General features: G+C 36.7%; 1 long non-coding RNA gene across 1 annotated transcript; it reads right to left on the reverse strand.

Annotated features, from left to right (window-relative positions):
- Positions 1 to 994: 994 nt before the first annotated feature.
- Positions 995 to 9,859, reverse strand: LOC126927505 (uncharacterized). Its single transcript, XR_007715547.1, has 3 exons — positions 9,376 to 9,859; positions 2,799 to 6,960; positions 995 to 1,482 (listed from the first exon to the last, which is right to left on the reverse strand). It is a non-coding gene; the product is annotated as an uncharacterized LOC126927505 (long non-coding RNA).
- Positions 9,860 to 18,528: the final 8,669 nt, after the last annotated feature.

Consider the following 18,528-nt stretch of genomic DNA (forward strand, 5'->3'; position numbering starts at 1 on the left):
TAGAAAATGAACATAAATGAATAATAAATGTATTACAGCCATAAAGATTGCTTGATGTACGCCACCGTTTTTCCCCTATTTCTCCGATACAATTTTCCTTTTTTTTTCTTTGCCAAACACTTTACTAATCGGTACGTATTCGAATTATCCTCAATTATTCTCGGTTGTTTCCGTTTCCTTTGGATTTACATAAGTACTCGTTTGATGTACGTGCAGAGAGAGATAATAACTATTAACAGCTATAAAATAAGAAGCGAAGATACGTTGAAACTCGACTTCTAGATTCGCGAGACTTTGCAGAGCTTCGAAACTCTCGTGTTTCAAACCTAATAAAAAGTTGTAGAGGGAGAATTACATTGCGAGATCAGTTAAGGAAAATCGTATCGTTGTAATAGGATTATTTCAGCGAGGGAAATTCCGTGTTGCGTGTAACGCGTTGCAAAGCCATGAGCTTTTTTTCGGGTTAATATACATAATCGCCTTATCGAACTTTCCATCTAAACCGTTGCGCTCACACGTGAATTTTGCATTTCAATCTTCTTACTTGCAGTCCAGTCCAGTTTAGTGCGACTAAGCTAAATGTTTCAGCCCTTCCAGGTAGAATATGTTTTATAGAGAGACGTACAACTCTATGAAGGAGAGATCAATAAATTGGGTTATCTTTAAATCACTGACAATTATTTCATCGACACGATTTCACCGACAGCGAATTCATCGGCAATGTCTATCAAAGTTTATTTACCGATACACCGAGTGAAATCATCCACAATCATTTCACCAATATGCTTGCCACTACATGTTATCGTTGATTATATGTCTTTATTTACACATTCGTTTACGCGCATAACGAGATAAACGAAGAAACGAAAATGATATGTTGTCATGATGTATTGTTAAATTACTAATTAACACGAGTTATATATCTACCTACATGAAAGCTTCTAAATATCAAATATAATTCATGAAAGCACACAAGCTATTTTGCTATACACAAATAGAATTATAAGGAAATGTTACGTGCTAATGATTTAACGAAATCTATTCCTCTGTACATTCGACATTTCTGTATTATTACTTGTGTACTTTCTGCTCTTGTTTACGTCATGGGAAGTAAAAATACGTTAAGCGAATCAGCTAATCTATTTGAGCGATTCAATGGCTCGGTCTTCTCTTATTCGACTACCAAGTAGAAGATAAGTTCTTGGTTATATAACATTTTATAACATCCAAATTAACTTTTTTTTCATTTTCTTTTTCTTTTTCTTTTTTTTCCTTTCTCTTTTTCTTTTTTTTCCTTTTTCTTTTTTTTCCCATTTTCTTTTTCTTTTTTTATCCTTTCTCTTTTTCTTTTTCTTTCCTTTTTCTTTTTCTTTTTTTTTTACGTGGGGAAAATTCGCTCGGACACGAAGCCACTTCTTAAGTGGCGTTGTAGTGAACATCCAAATTAACTGTTTTTTTTTCTTTTTCTTTTTTTTCCTTTCTCTTTTTCTTTTTTTTTACGTGGAGGAAATCCGCATGGACACCAAGCCACTTTTGGGAGGGGGGGGGAGTGGCGTTGTAGTGAACATCCAAATCAACTGGGGCACTAATTAACTGAAGCTTCTAGTCAAACCAGGTATCAGTCTTTGTACGCAAAGGCATTCATTACAATCGTTTAAAGTTTGAAGATACACCGTTACAAATTCGTGATATGAGAGAAAGCGATTCAGAACTCGGATTCATTTGTTGGAACGACGCCGTGGGCAAAAGTACATAATGGAAAACTTTTTTCCAAGACCAATTGATATTCCTGGAACTCGATAATTCACTAGGTGATTGCTTTAACCGTGCAGAATACATGCATAAATAATTAATCGCTATTAATATTCCATCGACTTTTGAAAATCCCTGATGTGACCTATTTCACGAGATGAGAATACGTGTAAAGTAAGGTTATTGCTTGATTATCTTTAGCCGAATAAATCGAGTGATTGAAATTATAATGCGGAAGAAAGTCAAAACTATGTATATTATTTTTTTCAATTTTTATGTATCATTTGGCGGAAGGAAATTTGGTAAGTGAGGTTCACCTTCTTTAATGTCAATGATTCTGAGATATGTTATTAAGCTCCAAATTCTAAGCAATCTTCTATATATGTACATATAATTGTGTATTATATATATATAACACACGTATAATAGCCAAAGTTCAACTCCCAAGTATACGCAAAGCTTTTATTTTCAATTTATGCGATACCACTATGTTTCATGAATTTATTTGTTAACGGTATTGTAACAAATAACAAGCAGAGGACGAACTATCCGTGAACTGTTTTGCCAACGAGTACGCTTCCAATATTTTCTGTTTGAGAAAACACGATCTAAGGGGGGGGGGCAAAGCTTGTTAATCTGGAAAGAATACAAGCATCAATTTCAAGCGCTTATAGGGAATCAAGCGGGCTTGTTAAGGTCGTAAGTTGGACAATTATCCCGTGTTAGGTTCAGTCAGCTTAGTCCTACACAAAATTGATCCAATCATGTGAAAACAAATGTATTCTGATTTTTGTCGCAGATATTTCTGGTCTACGCACTCCAGTGCCCGCACAACTGATATTGAAACGCCTGATTTTCCCATATTCTACAGCGACAACATTACCTGATTTTTTACAACCATGAAGGACTCGAAAATACTTGCAATCCTCATCTGTTTGCAAATTATTTTCGTCACTTTCGTCCCGTCAGGGGCTGGTAAGTTGATACTGATTAATTATACCATCGAAATTCTATATAATGGCTACAAAAAATATTTGCATCATTACCCTCATTTCTTTTTTTTCCCTTTTTCTTTTTCTTTTTTTCCTTTCTCTTTTTCTTTTTTTTTCCTTTTTCTTTTTCTTTTTTTTTTACGTGGGGAAAATTCGCTCGGACACGAAGACACTTCATTAGTGACGTGGTAGTGAACATCCAAATTAATTATTTTTTTTCTTTTTCTTTTTTTATCCTTTCTCTTTTTCTTTTTTTTTCTTTTTCTTTTTCTTTTTTCTTTTTTACGTGGGGAAAATTCGCTCGGACACGAAGCCACTTCTTAAGTGGCGTGGTAGTGAACATCCAAATTAACTGTTTTTTTTCTTTTTCTTTTTTTTCCTTTCTCTTTTTCTATTTTTTTTCCTTTTTCTTTTTCTTCTTTTCCTATCTCTTTTTCTTTTTTTTTCCTTTTCTTTTTCTTGTTTTTTTTACGTGGGGGAAATCCGCTCGGACACGAAGCCACTTCTTAAGTGGCGTGGTAGTGAACATCCAAATTAACTGTTTTTTTTCTTTTTCTCTTTTTTCCTTTCTCTTTTTCTATTTTTTTTCCTTTTTCTTTTTCTTTTTTTTCCTTTCTCTTTTTCTTTTTTTTCCTTTTCTTTTTCTTGTTTTTTTTACGTGGGGGAAATCCGCTCGGACACGAAGCCACTTCTTAAGTGGCGTGGTAGTGAACATCCAAATTAACTGTTTTTTTTCTTTTTCTTTTTTTTCCTTTCTCTTTTTCTATTTTTTTTCCTTTTTCTTTTTCTTTTTTTTTCCTTTTTCTTTTTCTTTTTTTTTTACGTGGGGGAAATCCGCTCGGACACGAAGCCACTTCATAAGTGGCGTGGTAGTGAACATCCAAATTAACTGGGGCACTAATTAGCTGAAGCTTCTAGTCAAACCAGGTATCAGTCTTTGTACGCAAAGGCATTCATTACAATCGTTTAAAGTTTGAAGAAACACCGTTACAAATTCGTGATATGAGAGAAAGCGATTCAGAACTCGGATTCATTTGTTGGAACGACGCCGTGGGCAAAAGTACATAATGGAAAACTTTTTTCCAAGACTAATTGATATTCCTGGAACTCGATAATTCACTAGGTGATTGCTTTAACCGTGCAGAATACATGCATAAATAATTAATCGCTATTAATATTCCATCGACTTTTGAAAATCCCTGATGTGACCTATTTCACGTGATGAGAATACGTGTAAAGTAAGGTTATTGCTTGATTATCTTTAGTCGAATAAATCGAGTGATTCAAATTATAATGCGGAAGAAAGTCAAAACTATGTATATTATTTTTTTCAATTTTTATGTATCATTTGGCGGAAGGAAATTTGGTAAGTAAGGTTCACCTTCTTTAAAGTCAATGATTTTGAGATATGTTATTAAGCTCCAAATTCTAAGCAATCTTCTATATATGTACATATAATTGTGTATTATATATATATAACACACGTATAATAGCCAAAGTTCAACTCCCAAGTATACGCAAAGCTTTTATTTTCAATTTATGCGATACCACTATGTTTCATGAATTTATTTGTTAACGGTATTGTAACAAATAACAAGCAGAGGACGAACTATCCGTGAACTGTTTTGCCAACGAGTACGCTTCCAATATTTTCTGTTTGAGAAAACACGATCTAAGGGGGGGGGGGGCAAAGCTTGATAATCTCGAAAGAATACAAGCATCAATTTCAAGCGCTTATAGGGAATCAAGCGGGCTTGTTAAGGTCGTAAGTTGGACAATTATCCCGTGTTAGGTTCAGTCAGCTTAGTCCTACACAAAATTGATCCAATCATGTGAAAACAAATGCATTCTGATTTTTGTCGCAGATATTTCTGGTCTACGCACTCCAGTGCCCACACAACAGTTATTTAAACAGCTGATTTTCCCCTATTCTAGAGCGACAACATCCCCTGATCTTTTACAACCATGAAGAACTCGTACTCGAAAATACTTGCAATGCTCATCTGCTTGCAGGTTATTTTTGTCACTTTCTTCCCGTCAGGGGCTGGTAAGTTGATACTGATTAATTATACCATCGAAATTCTATATAATGGCTACAAAAAATATTTGCATCATTACCCTCATTTCTTTTTTTTCCCTTTTTCTTTTTCTTTTTTTTCCTTTCTCTTTTTCTTTTTTTTCCTTTTTCTTTTTCTTTTTTTTTTACGTGGGGAAAATTCGCTCGGACACGAAGACACTTCATTAGTGGCGTGGTAGTGAACATCCAAATTAATTATTTTTTTTCTTTTTCTTTTTTTATCCTTTCTCTTTTTCTTTTTTTTCTTTTTCTTTTTTCTTTTTTACGTGGGGAAAATTCGCTCGGACACGAAGCCACTTCTTAAGTGGCGTGTTAGTGAACATCCAAATTAATTATTTTTTTTCTTTTTCTTTTTTTATCCTTTCTCTTTTTCTTTTTTTTCTTTTTCTTTTTTCTTTTTTACGTGGGGAAAATTCGCTCGGACACGAAGCCACTTCTTAAGTGGCGTGGTAGTGAACATCCAAATTAACTGTTTTTTTTCTTTTTCTTTTTTTTCCTTTCTCTTTTTCTATTTTTTTTCCTTTTTCTTTTTCTTCTTTTCCTATCTCTTTTTCTTTTTTTTTCCTTTTCTTTTTCTTGTTTTTTTTACGTGGGGGAAATCCGCTCGGACACGAAGCCACTTCTTAAGTGGCGTGGTAGTGAACATCCAAATTAACTGTTTTTTTTCTTTTTCTCTTTTTTCCTTTCTCTTTTTCTATTTTTTTTCCTTTTTCTTTTTCTTTTTTTTCCTTTCTCTTTTTCTTTTTTTTCCTTTTCTTTTTCTTGTTTTTTTTACGTGGGGGAAATCCGCTCGGACACGAAGCCACTTCTTAAGTGGCGTGGTAGTGAACATCCAAATTAACTGTTTTTTTTCTTTTTCTTTTTTTTCCTTTCTCTTTTTCTATTTTTTTTCCTTTTTCTTTTTCTTTTTTTTTCCTTTTTCTTTTTCTTTTTTTTTTACGTGGGGGAAATCCGCTCGGACACGAAGCCACTTCATAAGTGGCGTGGTAGTGAACATCCAAATTAACTGGGGCACTAATTAGCTGAAGCTTCTAGTCAAACCAGGTATCAGTCTTTGTACGCAAAGGCATTCATTACAATCGTTTAAAGTTTGAAGAAGCACCGTTACAAATTCGTGATATAAGAGAAAGCGATTCAAAACTCGGACTCATTTGTTGGAACGACGCCGTGGGCAAAAGTACATAATGGAAAACTTTCTTCCAAGACCAATTGATAGCGCTGACGTAATTAAAATGTGACGATATTGCCAGCGACGTTTCTCCAAATAGACGACTAACTTATTTACGAATCGCCGTTACACGATTGTCGCTGGTAATACGGTTAGTAATCACTTTATTGAATTTTCGCTTTATTACGTGTAATAGATTCTTCTTTTTAAGTTTTAAATTACATTGGTAATTTTCTATAATTTATTACTCGAATATGGTAATTTTTTCTTAAAAAGTTTGCTTTTTCTACAATTATTTTACTACAAAACCCATCAAAAACATGATGTATGTATATATACCCTCAAATATTATCGGTTTATTCTCAAGCTATAGTTCAATTTCGGAAATTGCCAATTAAAATCATAAAAAAAAAAAAACACAGAAAGTTCGTTAAAATATGCGATTTTCCAATCAAGATATAGAATTTATTCGAGTAATATAGATTACAGTAGCGATGGTGGCGGCAACGATGAATGGACTGATTCTTCGTGCGAAAATAAATTGGTAGCGGAGAACGATGCATTGTTTCAGGGAATATCGATTTTCAAGCATGGTTTTGAAGTACGTGTGCGCGTGACTAGGTTTGTTAATTAATGCCGCTCCCAGGTTTTCAATATATAAATGTGACACCTACGTATCTTTAAGCTTAAAACAATTGGACTAACAATTTCATTAAATTTAAATCAATATTTATCTTTTTAAACGCAACAATATTTTTAATGACAACTTCACGTGTAAATCAAGTGCATACATATTCGATCGTTCTTGAAAACCTGATTCTCTGCGAAGAGAAAAATCCTTTGAGGTGGCCGTGTTGTGAGTTATAGTTGTGGTAGATAGTAGGCCTGTTCCGCTGTAAGTGTCACTGGGGGCTGTAGATGTCGCTGCCGGGGGTACTGCTGATTTTTCGGCTTGTCGAGTGCCGCCACACCTTGAATAAAGATTTGATCTACGTTTTATACGCTACGTTTTACATCCACCTCTTTTCAGATATACCTCTCTATTTAAAATCATAGATCGTCACAATCTATAGGTATTTCCTTGAAAAGGTTAAAGTCGTTCTGTATAAAAGCCAATTCAAAGGGGAAGGAAATTCTGCGAAAAATTCTTTCAGATTACCCTATGTTTTTTATCGTTATATTACTTCTAAATTTTAAAGGACCAAATCACATGGCTGAAATTTTTAAAGTCTTTCTATATCTTCGAGGAAGTAAGATAAGGTTGATAGATAGTCGTTGTTGGTACTTAACCGAGTATGGTCATATAGTCGATTAAATGAAATTTCTATTCTTTCAGATATATATCGTCAAATATATATTACATATCAATGTTAATTGTTATCTGTGTTGGCGTAGTGAATAAACACATTGATGTTCGGTGTTTCAATTATCAGAATTATAATCGATGTTAAATGTATAGAGTGTCAAAAAATTATTTGTTATAGCTGTGGAAGATGGAGATCTGTTAGAGAAAATGGATCATGAAATTGATCTTGAGTATAATTTTCAGATAAAATTTTTTATTGCATCATAAAGTACTCATCACGAGAAACGAAAGTTTCAGAAAACCCCTGGATCGTAAATGATTCGTTCTTTTGAAAAAAGCTGTTTAAAATTTCTTATACTAATCCCTATACTAATTGTGTATACTAATTGTATTTAGTATATTATGTTATAAATAATGGTTAATATAAGTATCAAAACAAATAGACAACAATTAATTAGATAACATCGTAATAACATAATATAATATAATGGGCGTAATCATATACAGTAAAACTTAGAAAATGTGCTCTGGATGAATTCGGTGATAATTATCCTTTGTTCCGTGGTATGTATAGGCAAAAACGAATGGTAGATCGCAGCATAATAGTTTCCAACCATCCACAATTGTTCTAATTCCTCACTCGACGTCTTTCATGTTCATTCATGTAGGAAAAAGTATGTTATCGTTTAATAATAAGCTTTTAAGCGTTTAATAACATCTCGTCGAGTAGAAATTCCACACGAAGCAGTGAGAAAAATAATATTTGAAGAAGATCTATGTTCTCAGCTTCGTCGTGTGCAAGAACTTTGTAGGATAGATTGTATCATGCGATGAAAATTTTATACTTGTAAGTTAAGAAAATTGGAACGAAAATTCACGTTGTCTCAAAGATATCTTGTTTTTGGATAGAAATAGTTACTTTACTAACAACATTCTCAATATTAAGGATATCAACATCTTAGATTTAATTAAAGCCGCTGGAATACGCCAGATATTTCATATCTGACTTAAACATGTACTGCGACGAGCGAAAAAAGTAAACACATAAATATAAAAAACTAATTTTTCAAGTGATCGGTAAAGATTAGGTAACAGTAACTACAAGTTATTATTAACGAAATGTAATAGTTAATTTTCATTAACATTAATAATGTACAAAACATTTTACAAAAATGGACATCTCAAACCACGTTTACAGTTTTACACATTAATTATACTCGTCGAATCAAGGTTTCAACATAGTATTTCGTCCACTAGTACTACTTCACGTTTATTATATCCAATAGAATTAACTACTATTTAGGTAAATTATTTTGTGGAATGGTCAAATAATGCTCTTTTCTCATTATACCTTCGACATTCGCTTTCTACATAAAATCAACGGGCTGTGTTTACACTTTTGCTTGTCACTGCATATCAAGGAAGATTGAAATATAAAGTAATTCGCACAAAAAAGTAGATATTAGTATTGATGTTATTGTATTCCATATTTGACCTTAAAATATGAATAAAATCAGTCTAAGTATTAATGAAATTGCAAACATTTTTTCTAAAAGAACGGAACTTTCCTTTCTAATGAGCACTATATGATGCAATAGAAAAACAATTTGACACTGAAAATTGTGGTCAAGATCAATTTTGCGCTACACTTATTTAACCAATTTTCATCAAATCGAAGGTGTAGAATGGCTTGAAAAAAAAACCGCGATAAATACTTTTTTGACACTTTGTACAAAGGTGTATATCAATGTGTATATCGATACACATACTCTGTATGTGCATATCCGTGGAACATATATCCGTTTTTCGAAGCAAAATGTCATCTACCTGTTCAAAAGAGCAAAGCAAAAACTCTACATAGAGGGTTTGTTACTGTTCACACTCTGTATTTCCGTGCGTAAAGTATCCAACCAGATATCCAGGAACAGCTTTCAGGGAACGAGATTGAATATTTGATCGAATATATTTAATATGGCAATGTTACGTATAACAATATACGTATGGAATTTTAAAAGTCACGAGGGTTGCAGCGGACTCAATTTTAATGTACATTAAACATTTTGCTCATTGATGACCTTACCTTAATTTTTTTCTCCTTCCTCACTTTCTTCTCCTATGCGAGTGACACAGCAAGATTGATAGTAACAAGCGATTTCATTAAAACACAATCTCCTTTTCCATTTGATGAACACGATACGAGACGAGGGAATGATTTAGGAACACGACTTTCGAGCGGTTTCAACAACTATTAAGTTTCATTTATAGCAACGAACACTGCCAAAGACGTAATCAATAAGATTCGCGTAGGTGCCGTAGATGACGTAGATGAAAAAACGTAGATCAAACGTAAATGACGAAATTATACATTAATTTATTTTAACGCGTTAAAATTACGCTAATGACAGTTGCTCCATTCTATTTGTTCACATATTTGAGCCCTATATGGAACAAAGTGAACGGAGCATCTGCAAGCGTGTTAACCGGACAACGACGAATTTTCACATCTACTCCACGAAGCTTCACATATATCAATGACCACTGCCGTAGTCATGGTCAAGCGTAGATGGCGAAGTTATGTATTGATTCACTTTAACACGTTAAGATTACGCTAGTGAGACTTGCGCAGTACTATTTGTTCATATATTTAAGCCCTATATGCAACAAAGTGAACGTAGCATCAGCAAGCGTGTTAATTGGACAACCACGAATTTTCACATATATTGCACGAAGATTCGTATATAACAATGATCACTGCCATAATCATGGTCAAACGTAGATGACGAGATTATGCATTAATTCACTTTAAAAATTACGCTAGTGACAGTTGCGCCGTTCTATTTGTTCATATATTTAAGCCCTATATGCAACAAAGCGAACGTAGCATCTGCAAGCGTGTTAGTTGGACAACGACGAATTTCGTTTCGCAAACACGGACACGTGAAACATTTTGAAGTTACGTGGACGCGAGAGTAATTCGTTCCCTTAAATTGCTCAATTTCCATTTCTTTCGCCATGTATATTCGAGTATTGCATTTGAATTGCAGAGCAGTCGGAAGTAACGGCGCACGTCGTTGATATATCGACAGGAACATGAATTCTTTTTTCATAGGATGAATACTTTTTTCATCGAATTATTAAACCGAATCAAGTTTTCAAATCCAATCATTTAATTTCATCGTTTTACATCGAACGTTTCAATCTTTTTTCTTTTAAATACCTTACCTATATTTCATCTCGTTGAATATTCCATATTTTTAATGCTACTACCACTTATTGGTAATTTCAAATATGTAATTATCGTTCTGAAGTTAGAAATTCGAAATAGCATTCGTCAGTATATGATTCTACGTTTTATATAGAGTAATAAAAATGATACAATGAGTTTCGGTAAATAACCAATAAAAATTTTTGTTCCTTTTTCTTTTTCTTTTTTTTTTTTTTTTGTTTTATGTATCCCAGGTCGAGAATAAACTATGTGCACGTTTTCTCTCGTTTCTTGTATTTTTATGAGGAATTCAGTCTTTTTACGCCACAAGAGTCTCAACGTTTTCGTTTTCACGCCTACGTTACGCTCGTTAAACACGTTCCAACAAGACCATGAATAAGGATAACAGCTTTAATGTTTTCACATGTGTTTATTTATTATTTTAGACCTTAAATATTTTATTTATAAAATCTTTATTTAAACAAGTTACCATTGTCGCTACAATAAATCAATGAATGAAATCAGTTTAAATTTAAAATATCATTTCATAATTTCTCGTCACTTGTATCTAAAAACAACAAAAAAAAACGGTGTACCCACATCGTGCGTAGACGGGAAATTAAAACAGTGGAGCTTAATTGAAACACTGATCATATTCCGCGATTGTAAAACAATAATAGAAAATCGTGTTTCTTTTGAAGGGTATGAAATTGTCAGGAGATTATGCCATAAATGAAATTGGAAACTGGCTGGTCAAAGGGATTAAATTCAATTAAACCGAACTGTGTTATATTGTACAAAGGCTAGAGAACTGCTACCAAATATCTGCTAGTTTAAAGGTGTCCCTTATAAATTATAATTATATTTCAAATTCAATCTCCTAGTAATAAGTAAATTAATATTTTACCTAAAATCTGTGATATAGATAACAAAAATAAATTCTTTACATTATTCGTTAGTTTGCAATATAATTAGAATATTATCTTTATTTTCTGGTGTCTTTGTTATTCTTAAAAGATAAACTGCTTATTTACAAATTTAACACTGCATATGCTATTAATAAATCATTTTATATTTAATTTTGCAACCTTCAGTCATTGTTAAAACTTGTTGACAATACTGTCGGTTAATAGAAATTTCTAAAATCCCCTTATTTCTACTCGATTAAAGGGTATATTGCAGAAACTATGTTAGCTACAGTGTTAGCTACAAATCACCTGTGTCACTCCATTAAACTTATACACAATAGTATTGATTCTTGTTTTAATTTAAAATAAAATATGTTATTGTAGGAATGAAGCAGAATGTTCAAATAATTGAATCAACTTTTTGTCCTATAATTAGTGCCTTTCATTTTAAAAATTAAAAAATTTTTAATCAACGATATTTGGAAGTTTCGATCTAAAATGACCAGGAATTGAAACAGAAAATATTTTTATGCCAATAAATACGTATTCTTCACACATAAAACAAATATGAAAACAAAAATCGATGTATATTAATGAATTTTGAAATGGGGAGGAATTATATGATTATACCCATTCTCTGTTGCGTTTAATTGTTTCAATTGATGTTTCATGAGAATTTTCATCGAATTTTTTAGAGATTTTTTTTTATTAGAATATTTACGATCAATTCTCGTTGAGAATTTTCAGTAATTAATTTAATTTGGCGTGATACAATGACATGGATCATAATAGTTTTATATTGTTGGTTCTAGTAGAAACTAAGGATTTAATCTAGAGGGTATTTTCTTTTTAGTCTGCGGATCTGGTCCGTCGTGTCCAGTAGTTGGGTGACTAGTGGGTTGTGGTGGTTGTTGACTTTTGTGTTATATCTGCTTCTGGACTTGTGTATTTCATCTTTGACTGTAGGTATCTTGAGGTCACGGTGGATTGTTTCGTTGATAAGATACCAGGGTGCATTTGATAGGGATCTTAGCGTTTTCGATTGGAAGCGTTGGAGTATTTCAATGTTGGAATTACTTGCTGTTCCCCATAGTTGGATTCCGTAGGTCCAGACAGGTTTTATTACGGCCTTGTAGAGGGTTATTTTGTTCTGTATGTTTAGCTTGGAGCGTCAGCCCGTGAGCCAATAGAATTTTCTTAGTTTTTCCTTTAGTTGCATTGTTTTTTCTGAGATATGTTTTTTCCAAGTTAGCCTCCTGTCCAGGGTCATGCCCAGGTATCTTACGGAGTCCTTGCTTGGGATTATTGTGTTGTTAATGGTGACCTGGGGGCAGGTTTGTTTTCGGAGCGTGAAGGTTACATGAGAGGATTTTTTTCGTTTATTTTGAAGCCTCATTTTTCGAACCACTTTACCATGGAGTCGAGACTTCGCTGGAGAGTGGATGAGGCAATTGCCGGGTCTGCGTGGGTAGCTAATAGTGCTGTGTCGTCGGCAAATGTTGCTATTGTTACCTCGTTTGATATAGGTAAGTCGGCAGTGTGGATGGAGAACAGTAGGGGTCCGAGGACACTACCTTGGGGTATGCCGGATTCTATTGGGAATGTTGCGGAAGTGGCGCCTAGGCATTTAACTATGAATTGTCTGTTGGTTAGGTAGGATTTTAAGATGGAATAGTATGGGTGGGGTAGGATCTTTTTAAGCTTGTAGAGTAGCCCTTCATGCCATACTTTGTCGAATGCCTGTTGGATGTCTAGGAATACCGCTGAGCAGTATTTTTTCTTTTCAAGGGTTTGGCTGATCATGTGGGTTATGCGGTGGATTTGCTCTACTGTTGAGTGTTGTTTTCGGAAGCCGAATTGATGATCTGGGAGTGTTTTCAATTCTTCTAGGAGTGGAAGGAGACGATTCGTGAGCATCCTCTCGAATAGTTTAGACAGTGTAGGTAAAAGACTTATTGGGCGATAGGAGCTGGTTTCATATATTGGTTTACCGGGTTTAGGGATGAGGGTGATCAGTGAGATTTTCCACGCCTGAGGAAAGTGTTCAAGGCGGAAGATAGCGTTAAAGATTGATGCGATGAGTGCAATTCCTTTTTATGGGAAGTTCCTTGATTGCTTTATTGCCTATTAGGTCGTGACCTGCTGCTTTCTTGGGGTTTAGGCGACTGATTGCTTCTATGATCTCTGAAGAAGTGAAGGGTTCAATAGGAGGGGACATTTGGAAGGGAGTGTGCAGATATTCGGTAACGTCCGCTGCAGCTATGGAGGAATGGGGTTGGAATACTTCAGTCAAGTGTTTGGCAAATAGGTTGGCTTTTTCTATAGGGCTACGCGCCCATCCACCCTGCGGACGGCAGATTGGAGGTATTATTTGTGGGAGGCGCGTGAGTTTCCTGGAGGCCTTCCATAGTGAGTAGTTGGAGTCGGCTGTGGGGGACAAGCTGACGAGATATTTGTGAAAACGGTCATTATTGTAGTTTTTTATAGTTTTGGATAATTTTCTAGTTGCGTTGTTTAGTTTGCGTTTGTCCTCCGGTGTTCTATGGGTCTGCCATATCCTTCTTAGTCTACGTTTTTCTGCTATTTTTTTAAATATGTACTGGGGGTATTCGTGATTGCCGATGGACGTTTTTGCCGGTGTGGAGAAGCGGATAGCGTTTATTATGCTCGTGTTTAAGTATTCCGTGGCTGCTTCGATTTCTTCATTGGTTTTTAGTGAAGTTGAGGCTGAAGTTGTGTGTGTAAAGACTTCTCTAAAGAGCTGCCAGTTGGTGTGTTGGTTATGTATGGAGCCATTAGGTGTATTCTCGATGATAGTTGAACTGACTGTTACTATCACGGGGGAATGATCAGAGGAGAGATCAGCCGAGGAATTGATTTGGACGTGTCTTGACGAGATATTTTTAGTTATGAGGAAATCAAGGAGATCGGGTATTTTGTTTGTGTCGGTGGGCCAGTGTGTAGGTTCGTATGTGGTAAGGTAGTTGAGGTTGTTGGTTATTACGCTGTTGAGGAGGTTTTTGCCTCTTACTGTAACCAGTCTGCTGCCCCATTGGGTGTGTTTGGCGTTGTAGTCTCCTCCAGCTATGAATCTATTGCCCAGGGTGTCCAGGAAGTCGTCAAAGTCTTCTTTGGCGATGGAGTGTCTGGGAGGGCAGTATACAGCTGAAGTGGTGATTGTACCATGACAGTCTTCTACTGCTACGTTTGTTGCTTGGAGGTAGTCTTTCTGGAATGGTGGAAGTTCGTAGTGCTTAATGTTTGATTCGATTATGATTCCGGTGCCGCCGTGGGCCTTTCCGCTGGGGTGTTGGGTGTGGTAGAAGTTGTAGCCGTGTATTTTGAGGTAGTTTTTATCGGTGAAGTGGGTTTCGGATATGAGCATCACATCGATTTGCTGTTGTTTTAAGAATAGTTCTAGTTCAAATTTGTGCTGAGCTAGACCGTTGGCGTTCCGCAGAGCTATTCGCATTGGTTTTATTTTGCTTCTGTGCGTATGAATTTGTCCATGAAGAGTGTGAGTAGTGACAGCAAGTTGTTAATTTGCTCTGATTGTTTCTCTATTAGCTTTTCAAGCCTAGAGACGTTGTCTGTATCAGGTGATTTGGGGGCACTATTTTGAGGAGGATCCCTGTGGCTATTTGGTATATTTTGAGTGCCTTGTACCGCTTGGGCATAGGAGGTTGAGGGAGTGGTGAATTTGGTAGGGCTGGGTGTTTGATTGGTTGGGGAGATTGGGGTAAAGATGAATTTCGGTGAGCTGGGTATTTGGTAGGTTACCTCTTTTGTTCTAAGTTTGGGGTACTTGTTTGAGTACAGTGTTTTGTAGGCTGAGCAGCCTTTGTAGTTGGCAGGATGGTCACCTTGACAGTGGATGCACTTCGCTGGGATTTCCGGTGATTTACTGCACTGGTCGGTGGGGTGTGTACCTGCACATTTGACGCAGCGGAAGATATGGTTGCAGTATTTCTGCGTGTGCCCGTATCTTTGGCACCTCTTGCATTGCACTATCTCCTTTTTGATTTGCGGTGGTTCGAATTTTACTATAGCGTTCATTAGGCGACTGATGTTGTAGATTTCCTTATTGTTGGGTTTCTGTTTTAAATCGATAAAAAATAGGGATAACGGTTTTTTCGAGACTCTATGCCTTATGTTGCTGACATTGATGACTTCGTGGCCGAGTTTCGATAGTTCTAGGGCGGCTAGCACCCTTCCCTAACCACCAACATGGAAATTGACCAATTAACAGTAACGCCAATTTCCCTCACTTTCCGAACGAAGGCTTTTTTCCACGAATCCGATGATTTCGGGCCCTTAGGCACACCCATCATAGTTTTCCTCGACAGCGTTACCATGAACAGTTTGCTGGTGAGTGCCGAGGCGTGCAAACGTGTGTCCAGTGCCCTGCGAAGTCCACAAAACAGCACGTGACCATCCAGTTGCTGCTGAGTGCCGAGACGTGTGTCCAGTGCCCTGTGAAATTCACAAAACTCCACGTGACGCTCATCTGTCGAAAGCAAATCCAACAAACCTAGCTAAGGGTTAACAGCCTCTCGACTAGTTCTTTCACACTGAATTAACTAGCTCGATGATGGCTCTATCATTCCAAACAGGCTCTCCGGAGCTAAATTATAACACCGCCGTTTTTCCTCCCCCGTGGCAAGGGGGCAACACATCTATCCTGGTAAACGACCATCACTCGAAAAAACGCAAGCTGGAACCAAGCAAGACAAATGTGAATAAGAGTCAAACTAAACCACCAGCCAGCCAGGTGACCACCTTCAATAGATTCTCAATACTGGAGTCTACGGAAAACTCCATGAATACAACCGAGAAGGTAAATAATCTCCATACTCAAAGAATTCCCCCTCCTCCACCAATATTCATTGACGACGTAATCGACATACAGTCAATGATAAGGACCATTGAAAAAGACATCAGCAAAGAGGACTACAAGTTAAAAATTAACAACAACCACGTGAAAATTCTGCTGACCCACCCAGACGCCTGTAGAAAGTTAACTAAGTTGCTAAAAACGTTAAACGCTAAATTCCACACATATCAGCTCAAAGAAGAAAGACCTTTTCGTGTGGTGCTACGCAACATCCACCACTCAGTCGACCTAGATGAACTAAAGTACAAACTTCAAAATCTTGGCCATGAGGTAACAAACATAAGCAACATTAAACATAGAATCTCAAGATACCCACTATCACTATTCTTCATAAATTTAAAACAAAAAGGGAACAACAAAGAAATTTACAACGTCAACCGGCTGATGAACTCCATAGTTAAGTTCGAACCACCTCTTGTAAAGAAAGAAATAATACAATGTAAAAGGTGCCAAAGGTACGGCCACACGCAGAAATACTGCAACCATAACTTCCGGTGCGTAAAATGTGCAAGTAATCACCCCACTGACCAATACACTAAATCCCCCGAAACCCCCGCTAAGTGCATCCACTGTCAAGGAGAGCATCCTGCGAACTACAAAGGATGCTCAGCATATAAAACACTACATAATATTAAGTATCCAAAACTGAGACCCAAGGACATAACCATACAAGAACCTAGACCCCAAAGCTCACCTCACCATCAGTATCCCACGCGCAGGCAACACAAGGAAACGTAAACAACTCGAAAACCCACAGTGTACACACAGAAAATAGAATTCCCACCCCACAAAACACAAACAACTTCACCAGACTCGAAAAACTTATCGAGAAGCAAACTGAGCAAATTAACAACTTGCTGTCACTACTCACACTCTTCATGGACAAATTCATACGCACAGAAGCAAAATAAAACCAAGACGCATAGCTTTGCGGAACGCCAACGGTCTAGCTCAGCACAAATTTGAACTAGAACTATTCTTAAAACAACAGCAAATCGATGTGATGCTCATATCCGAAACCCACTTCACCGATAAAAACTACCTCAAAATACACGGCTACAACTTCTACCACACCCAACACCCCAGCGGAAAGGCCCACGGCGGCACCGGAATCATAATCGAATTAAACATTAAGCACTACGAACTTCCACCATTCCAGAAAGACTACCTCCAAGCAACAAACGTAGCAATAGAAGACTGTCATGGTACAATCACCACTTCAGCTGTATACTGCCCTCCCAGACACTCCATCGCCAAAGAAGACTTTGACGACTTCCTGGACACCCTGGGCAATAGATTCATAGCTGGAGGAGACTACAACGCCAAACACACCCAATGGGGCAGCAGACTGGTTACAGTAAGAGGCAAAAACCTCCTCAACAGCGTAATAACCAACAACCTCAACTACCTTACCACATACGAACCTACACACTGGCCCACCGACACAAACAAAATACCCGATCTCCTTGATTTCCTCATAACTAAAAATATCTCGTCAAGACACGTCCAAATCAATTCCTCGGCTGATCTCTCCTCTGATCATTCCCCCGTGATAGTAACAGTCAGTTCAACTATCATTGAGAATACACCTAATGGCTCCATACATAACCAACACACCAACTGGCAGCTCTTTAGAGAAGTCTTTACACACACAACTTCAGCCTCAACTTCACTAAAAACCAATGAAGAAATCGAAGCAGCCACGGAATACTTAAACACGAGCATAATAAACGCTATCCGCTTCTCCACACCGGCAAAAACGTCCATCGGCAATCACGAATACCCCCAGTACATATTAAAAAAATAGCAGAAAAACGTAGACTAAGAAGGATATGGCAGACCCATAGAACACCGGAGGACAAACGCAAACTAAACAACGCAACTAGAAAATTATCCAAAACTATAAAAATCTACAATAATGACCGTTTTCACAAATATCTCGTCAGCTCGTCCCCCACAGCCGACTCCAACTACTCACTATGGAAGGCCTCCAGGAAACTCACGCGCCTCCCACAAATAATACCTCCAATCCGCCGTCCGCAGGGTGGATGGGCGCGTAGCCCTATAGAAAAAGCCAACCTATTTGCCAAACACTTGACTGAAGTATTCCAACCCCATTCCTCCATAGCTGCAGCGGACGTTACCGAATATCTGCACACTCCCTTCCAAATGTCCCCTCCTATTGAACCCTTCACTTCTTCAGAGATCATAGAAGCAATCAGTCGC

This window comes from Bombus affinis, unplaced genomic scaffold, assembly GCF_024516045.1.
Source record: "Bombus affinis isolate iyBomAffi1 unplaced genomic scaffold, iyBomAffi1.2 ctg00000123.1, whole genome shotgun sequence".
In the NCBI taxonomy this organism is placed as follows: Eukaryota; Metazoa; Arthropoda; class Insecta; order Hymenoptera; family Apidae; genus Bombus; species Bombus affinis.